At 37.5% G+C, this 8,199-nt stretch overlaps 1 pseudogene; it reads left to right on the top strand.

Moving 5' to 3' along the window:
• Nucleotides 1-5,883: 5,883 nt before the first annotated feature.
• Nucleotides 5,884-7,327, top strand: LOC111159237 (annotated as a pseudogene).
• Nucleotides 7,328-8,199: the final 872 nt, after the last annotated feature.

An 8,199-nucleotide genomic window follows, 5' to 3' on the forward strand; every position in this document is an offset into this window, starting at 1 on the left:
ACACATAGACCAGTGGAACAGAGTAGAGAGCCCAGATATGGACCCTCAACTCTATGGTCAAATAATCTTCGACAAAGCAGAAAAAAATATACAGTGGATAAAAGACAGTCTCTTCAATAAATGGTGCTGGGAAAACTGGACAGCTACATGCAGGAGAATGAAACTCGACCATTCTCTTACACCATACACAAAGATAAACTCAAAATGGATAAAAGACCTCAACGTGAGACAGGAATCCATCAGAATCCTAGAGGAGAACATAAGCAGTAATCTCTTCGATATCAGCCACAGCAACTTCTTTCAAGATATGTCTCCAAAGGCAAAGAAAACAAAAGCGAAGATGAACTTTTGGGACTTCATCAAGATCAAAAGCTTCTGCACAGCAAAGGAAACAGTCAAGAAAACAAAGAGGCAACCCACGGAAAGGGAGAAGATATTTGCAAATGACAGTACAGACAAAAGGCTGATATCCAGGATCTATAAAGAACTCCTCAAACTCAACACACACAAAACAGACAATCATATCAAAAAATGGGCAGAAGATATGAACAGACACTTCTCCAATGAAGACATACAAATGGCTATCAGACACATGAAAAAATGTTCATCATCACTAGCCATCAGGGAGATTCAGATTAAAACCACATTGAGATATCACCTTACACCAGTTAGAATGGCCAAAATTAGCAAGACAGGAAACAACATGTGTTTGAGAGTATGTGGAGAAAGGGGAACCCTCTTCCACTGTTGGTGGGAATGCACATTGGTGCAGCCACTTCGGAAAACTGTGTGGAGATTCCTCAAGAAATTAAAAATAGAGCTCCCCTATGACCCTGCAATTGCACTACTGGGTATTTACCCCAAAGATACAGATGTAGTGAAAAGAAGGGCCATCTGTACCCCAATGTTTATAGCAGCAATGGCCATGGTCGCCAAACTGTGGAAAGAACCAAGATGCCCTTCAACGGATGAATGGATAAGGAAGATATGGTCCATATACACTATGGAGTATTATGCCTCCATCAGAAAGGATGAATACCCAACTTTTGTAGCAACATGGACGGGACTGGAAGAGATCATGCAGAGTGAAACAAGTCAAGCAGAGAGAGTCAATTATCATATGGTTTCACTTATTTGTGTAGCATAACAAATAGCATGGAGGACAAGGGGAGATGGAGAGGAGAAGGGAGTTGAGGGAAATTGGAAGGGGAGGTGAACCATGAGAGACTATGGACTCTGAAAAACAATCTGAGGGTTTTGAGGGGGTCGGGGGTGGGGGGTTGGGGGAATCAGGTGGTGGGTATTAGAGAGGGCACGGATTTCATGGAGCACTGGGTGTGGTGCAAAAAACAATGAATACTGTTATGCTGAAAAGAAAAAAAAATACTGTTTTAAGGCCAGAAATAGAATGTTTTAAAACCTGAAAAAAAATTATTTTCCCCAAACTGAAGCCAGTTATGTTATTCATCCTTTAGACTCAGAATTCTCCTTTTAACTTTAATCTTCAAGATAAAATACATGTGAGAATCTTTTTAAGACATATTTTTGTGTGAAATCTTGCTTAATAAGCACTGCAATGCCTAAAAGAAACTATATTCTCAAAGTTTCGTATGTTCGCTAGATGGCAGCATTAGATAAACAACAGATAAACACAAAGTTTCCAATTATTGTGTGAAATAAAAATAAAATAATTCACATTCCTTCAAGGCACATTTCAAAATTATTCTCTGTAATACATACATGTGATTGCTTATTTTTTTAAATTTTATCCAATTGCTTTCACTTCCTTTCCCAAAATAGTGTGTTAATTTTAACTTTTAACACTGTCTTATTTAAGAGGGAAGAACTGTTTCAACATTTTGTTTAGAAATTCTTGAAATTTATATAGCAAAGTGATTAGAAAAGTGCTTTGGATTCTGCTTCTGGCTTAATGAAGACTGACTTCAAATCTTTTATGTGTGTGTCAAAGAACAAACTCCTGTTTGGAAAGCATATGGGAGTGGGTTAAATATATACTTAATATAGTACCACTAATGATTATGGTCTGCATCCATGTATCAAAGAAGTACAATAAAAAGTTAGTTATTGCTTTGAATCTCTGACTCGACTCACACTGGAATGCACATGTATATGAGCTAGGGTTGGTGGGGCTAGTATGTAAACAAATACAGACAGTTCAAAATGAAGTTGTTAATAATAATCTAGTAAAAGGAAAAAGAAATCCTATAAATATCTAGGTGTCCTTAATCCAGGAGGGATTGATTCGACAATACCCAATTAAGTTAATATATGAATAAAATGTTAAAATAGATTTAATCACTATTGGTGATATTAATATAAATTTGATATTCTAAAATGCTCTGTCATGGGTTTAGAAGTTATGACAATGTAATACTGCTGTTAATAACCAATGTCTCACCTGGAAGTTATAAGTGAAAAAAACTATTCCACCATATATAGAAGATGGATAGAAAGTATTGTAGGCTGAATTGTGTCCATCATCAAAATTCATATGTTTAAGTCTTAAACCCTAGTGCCTCAAAAGTTGACCTTATTGAAAATAGGGTAATGCCAAATATAATTAGTTAAGATGCGGTCATACTGGAGTAGGGTGAACTCTAAATCAAATATGACTGATATCTCTACAAAAAGTGGAAATTTGGACACAGACACATAAAGAAGAAAGATGATGTAAAGAAACAAAAGCAAATGATAACCACCTAGAAGACAAGGAGAGAGACCTGGAATAGATCCTTTCCTTACAGCCCTCAGAAGGAATCAACCTAACTAATACATTGATTTAATACTTCTAGAACTTCCTCTGGAACTTTGAGACAATAAATTTCTATTGTCTAAATTATCCTGCCTGTGGTACTTTGTTACAATTGTCCTAGCAAACTAATAAAAAGAGTTATCAATATCAATTATAGAGATTGTGTACATAAAATTTTGTACATAAAATATTGTGATTTGATATTTTGGCAAGTCAAAATTGGAATCTGATAATTTTAAAAAGAATAATATTTGATATTAAGAATAGAGAAAAAGAATTTAGCCAGTAGAAATATAAAATGATTCCATATAAAATTCAGAAATAGAAATGAAAATAACTTCAACAGAACCATCTACATAACTTGAACTATGCCTATGTCTAGGTCCACTAGCTGAAGACAACCTGAGCAAATGATTCCAAAGAAAGACTTACTATTTTCAAAATATCATACAAGTATATGACTTGAATGATAACTACTAAAATGCAATATAAAGATGGGGTTCCAGTAAGAAACATGCTATAAAAGAGAATATGCTTTACTCAAAATCCCCTTTAAGAATTCATTTACAGTCAAATACCATCATGAAGAGAAATTAAAAAGTTCTAACAGCTCAATGTGGATGAATTCCTCACATTTGGTTTCTATGGGTAAGGAAATTGTAACATAGAACTCTGGGCATAGGTAGAAATGCAGAACAGTGAAAGTGGGAATACCTGCATTTAGATAGACTAGAGGTAAGGAAGAATCCAAGACATATTTCTCCCAACTATTTTTATATATCTATTCCTATGTCTGTATCTATTCTCTGAATTTTTAGTGCTCTGTTGTTTTCAAAACACTAAAATACTTCCTGTATTTTTATAACAATCGGGAGGGGGAGAAATATGTTGCTATCCATGTTTTATAGATGAAAGTTTGGAGAGATTAATTTGGCCAAGATCATAAAGTTAGGTAATATTTGGCTACAAACATATCATAATTTTTAGACTTCAACAGTTTACCTATAATACTAAATCACCTGAGTACCATATAATTCCTGCATTAAACAGCAAGAGAGCTAAATCAGAATCCTCTAGCAATCTCTATTGCCAGTAACTTCCACAGTGAAGTGTACTAAATTAGAGGTTTGTAAGATGGCAAGATACCAATAAAAATGCTTAGATAGATTAGGAGATAAATTCTGATTGGTAAAGTGCCAGAAAACAAGGCTTTTTCTCCAAGGTAAAAAAGAGAAATTTTACGACCTTATAGGAAGATATTACAAGGAAAGAATTCTTATTTTTTTTAAAGATTTTATTTATTTATTTGACAGAGATCACAAGTAGGCAGAGAGGCAGGCAGAGAGAGGAGGAAGCAGGCTCCCCGCTGAGTGGAGAGCCCCTGTTGCATTGCCAGGCTGGATCCCAGGACCCTGGGATCATGACCTGAGCTGAAGGCAGAGGCTTTAACCCACTGAGCCACCCAGGCGCTCCTACAAGGAAGGAATTCTTAATGGCTGGCATTGTGCAGAAATGAATAAGTGAATATATGACTAGAAGATATAATAACCTTAAGAAACATTTTTGTGCCTATCTATAAAGGAAAAGACATCAATTTAAAAAAGACAGTCTCTTCAATAAATGGTGCTGGGAAAACTGGGCAGCTATATGTTGAAGAATGAAACTCGACCATTCTCTTACACCGTACACAAAAATTAACTCAAAATGGATAAAAGACCTCAATGTGAGACAGGAATCCATCAGAATCCTAGAGGAGAACATAGGCAGTAATCTCTTCGATATCAGCCACAGCAACTTCTTTCAAGATATGTCTCCAAAGGCAAAGGAAACAAAAGCCAAAATAAACTTTTGGGACTTCATCAAGATCAAAAGCTTCTGCACAGCAAAGGAAACAGTCAAGAAAACAAAGAGGCAACCCACGGAATGGGAGAAGATATTTGCAAATGACAGTACAGACAAAAGATTGATATCCAGGATCTATAAAGAACTCCTCAAATTCAACACACACAAAACAGATAATCATATCAAAAAATGGGCAGAAGATATGAACAGACACTTCTCCAATGAAGACATACAAATGGCTATCAGACACATGAAAAAATGTTCATCATCACTAGCCATCAGGGAGATTCAAATTAAAACCACATTGAGATATCACTTTACACCACTTAGAATGGCCAAAATTAGCAAGACAGGAAACAACATGTATTGGAGGGGATGTGGAGAAAGGGGAACCCTCTTCCACTGTTGGTGGGAATGCAAGTTGGTGCAGCCTCTTTGGAGAACAGTGTGGAGATTCCTCAAGAAATTAAAAATAGAACTTCCCTATGACCCTGCAATTGCACTACTGGGTATTTACCCCAAAGATACAGATGTAGTGAAAAGAAGGGCCATCTGTACCCCAATGTTTATAGAAGCAATGGCCATGGTCACCAAACTGTGGAAAGAACCAAGATGCCCTTCAACAGACGAATGGATAAGGAAGATGTGGTCCATATACACTATGGAGTATTATGCCTCCATCAGAAAGGATGAATACCTAACTTTTATAGCAACATGGACGGGACTGGAAGAGATTATGCTGAGTGAAATAAGTCAAGCAGAGAGAGTCAGTTATCATATGGTTTCACTTATTTGTGGAACATAACAAATAGCATGGAGGACATGGGGAGTTAGGAGAAGGGAGTTGGGGGAAATTGGAAGGGGAGGTGAACCATGAAAGACTATGGACTCTGAAAAACAATCTGAAGGGTTTGAAGAGGTGGGGGTGTGGGAGGTTGGGGGAACCAGGTGGTGGGTATTAGAGAGGGCACGGATTGCATGGAGCACTGGGTGTGGTACAAAAACAATGAATACTGTTATGCTGAAAATAAATTTTAAAAAAATGATTAAAAAATACTGAAAAAAATAAAAAATAAAAATATAATCAATAAAGTTAATCAAGTAACCATTTCAATTTTTTACCCCTGGCTGAAAATGTTATTTTAATTTAAATTAACAAAAACAAACAAAAAAACAACAAACAAATAAAAACAAGAAAATAAAACAGTCTCCTTGCTCTATGGTGTTGGAATCTTGTTCCTTGTCAGTCTGTTTGTGTGTGGGTGGACATGACCTCAAATGACGATACCCAACAAACAACCCAAACCATTGGGCCTACCCCACTCAGCCTGGGCAGAGCTATTCCCAGCAAAGAAATCAGCCCTATGGACAACAAAGTTACAGTGATTACAGCCAGTCAGCAGGCACTTCAGGCTATGGCTCGAGCAGCTATGGTTCTTCTTATGGGCAGACACAGAACATAGGCTATGGCCCTCAGTCAGCTCCCCAGGGATGTGGTTCAACTGATGACTATGGAAGTAGTCAGTGTTCTCAGTCATTTTATGGGCAACTGTCCTCTTATCTTGGCTATGGCCAACATTCAGCCACTAGCAGCACCTCAGAAGAGATAGTGGTGGTTCTCAGAGAAATAGCTATGGGCAGCCCCAGAGTGGGCTATGTTCAATAGGCTGGCTATAGTGGACAGCTGTAATGCTATGGACAGCAGCAAAGCTCCTATAATTTCCTTCAAGGCTATAGGCAACAGAACCAATGCAACAGTAGCAGTGCAGGTGGTGATGGAAGGGATGACAGAGGTAACTATGGCCAAGATCAGTCCTCCATGAGTGGTGGCAGCAGTGGTTATGACAATCAGGACAAGAGTGATGGTGGAAGTGGCAACAGGGGAGGCCAGCAGGACAGTGGGGGTTGTAGATGGGACAGTGGCAACTGCAGCAGTGGTGGTTATGAACCCAAAGGTCATAGAGGTGGCTGTGAAGAAATCTGTGAAGGCAGAGGCAGCATGGACAGAAGTGACCATGCTGGTTTCAGTAAATTTGGTGGCCCTTAGGACCAAGGATCACATCATGACTTTAAGCAGAATAATTCAAACAACAATTCCATCTTTATACAAGGCTTGGATGAAAATGTTAAAATTGAATCTGTGGCTGATTGGTATTATTAAAACAAATAAGAAAACAAGATAGCCCATGATTAATCTGTGCACACACAGGGAAACAGGCCAGCTGAAAAGAGAGGCAATAGTATCATTCGATGACCCACTTTTTGCTAAAGCAGCTATTGACAGGTTTGATGGTAGATAATTCTCTGGGAATCCTATCAAGGCCTCATTTGTTACTCAGTGAACAGATTTCAATCAGGACAGTGACAATGGTTGTAGAGGCTGATGGTGAGGACCCCTGGGCCATGGAAGCAATGGAGGTGATAGCAGGTAGTGGAGGCTGCAGAGGATTCCTTAGTGGAGGTGGTGGTCATGGCAGACATCAGTGACCTGATGACCTCAAGTGTCCTAATCCTATATGTGAGAACATGAACTTCTCTTGGAGGAATGAAGGCAACTGGTGTAAGACCTCTAAATCAGATGGCTCAGGAAGGGGATTAGGAGGTTCTCATAATGGAGGTAATTATGGACATGATCATCATGGAGGCTATGCTCGGGGTGGCTACCATGGCCATGGCCAAGGTGGGGATTATGGGGGCTTCCAAGGGGGCTGAGATAGTGGGGAAATGTGGCTTTATCTCTGTCAAGATGGACTCCAGTGAGAAAAGACAGGATTATGAGAGGCAGTATTAGCTTGGCTCCTGAAGTTCTGCAATTTTTTCTTCTTGTATCCAGTGTTACCTTCATTTTGTAACCTTCTGACTACTGCTCACCTGTTTTTTGTGTGTGTGTGTCAGACTATGTAATTGTAACCATAACTTGGGTTCCCATTAAAAAAATAATTTCTATTAAGAAGAATGAAATAAATAATTAAAAATTTAAAAATTAACAGATAAACACAAATATAAAACAAATTATGTGAAATTGATGAGATTTTTTTAAGAATCAAAATTACACAATAGAAGTGTTTTCTTTTTTTTTTTAAGTAAAAGTTGTTTTACTTCAAACATGTAATTTATGGCAAAAACATTAAGGTATAAGAGAAATAAAGAATGAGTGCTTTTATTTTTTCATTTTCATTTCTTCTTTAGTTATGATTTAATATACAATGTAATATTAGTCTCAGGTGTACAATTAGTGATTCAACACTTACATACAACATCTGGTACTCATCACAAGAAGTGCAATCCTAATACCTATCATGTATTTAAAGCATTCCTCCACCCACCTCACCTCCTCTAACCATCTGTTTGCTATCCATACTTAAGAGACTATTTCTTGGTTTGACTCTCTCTTTTTTCCCTTTATGATCATTTGTTTTACTTCTTAAATTCCACATATGAGGGAAATCGTATGGCAGTTGTCTTTCTCTGACTTATTTTGCTTAACATAAGATTCTCTAACTCCATCCACATCTTTGCAAATGGCATGATTCTATTCATTTTTATGGCTGAATAATATTTCAATGTGTGTATATGCACACAAA

Source organism: Enhydra lutris, unplaced genomic scaffold (genome assembly GCF_002288905.1).
Source record: "Enhydra lutris kenyoni isolate GAN:26980312 unplaced genomic scaffold, ASM228890v2 scaffoldscaffold67, whole genome shotgun sequence".
In the NCBI taxonomy this organism is placed as follows: Eukaryota; Metazoa; Chordata; class Mammalia; order Carnivora; family Mustelidae; genus Enhydra; species Enhydra lutris.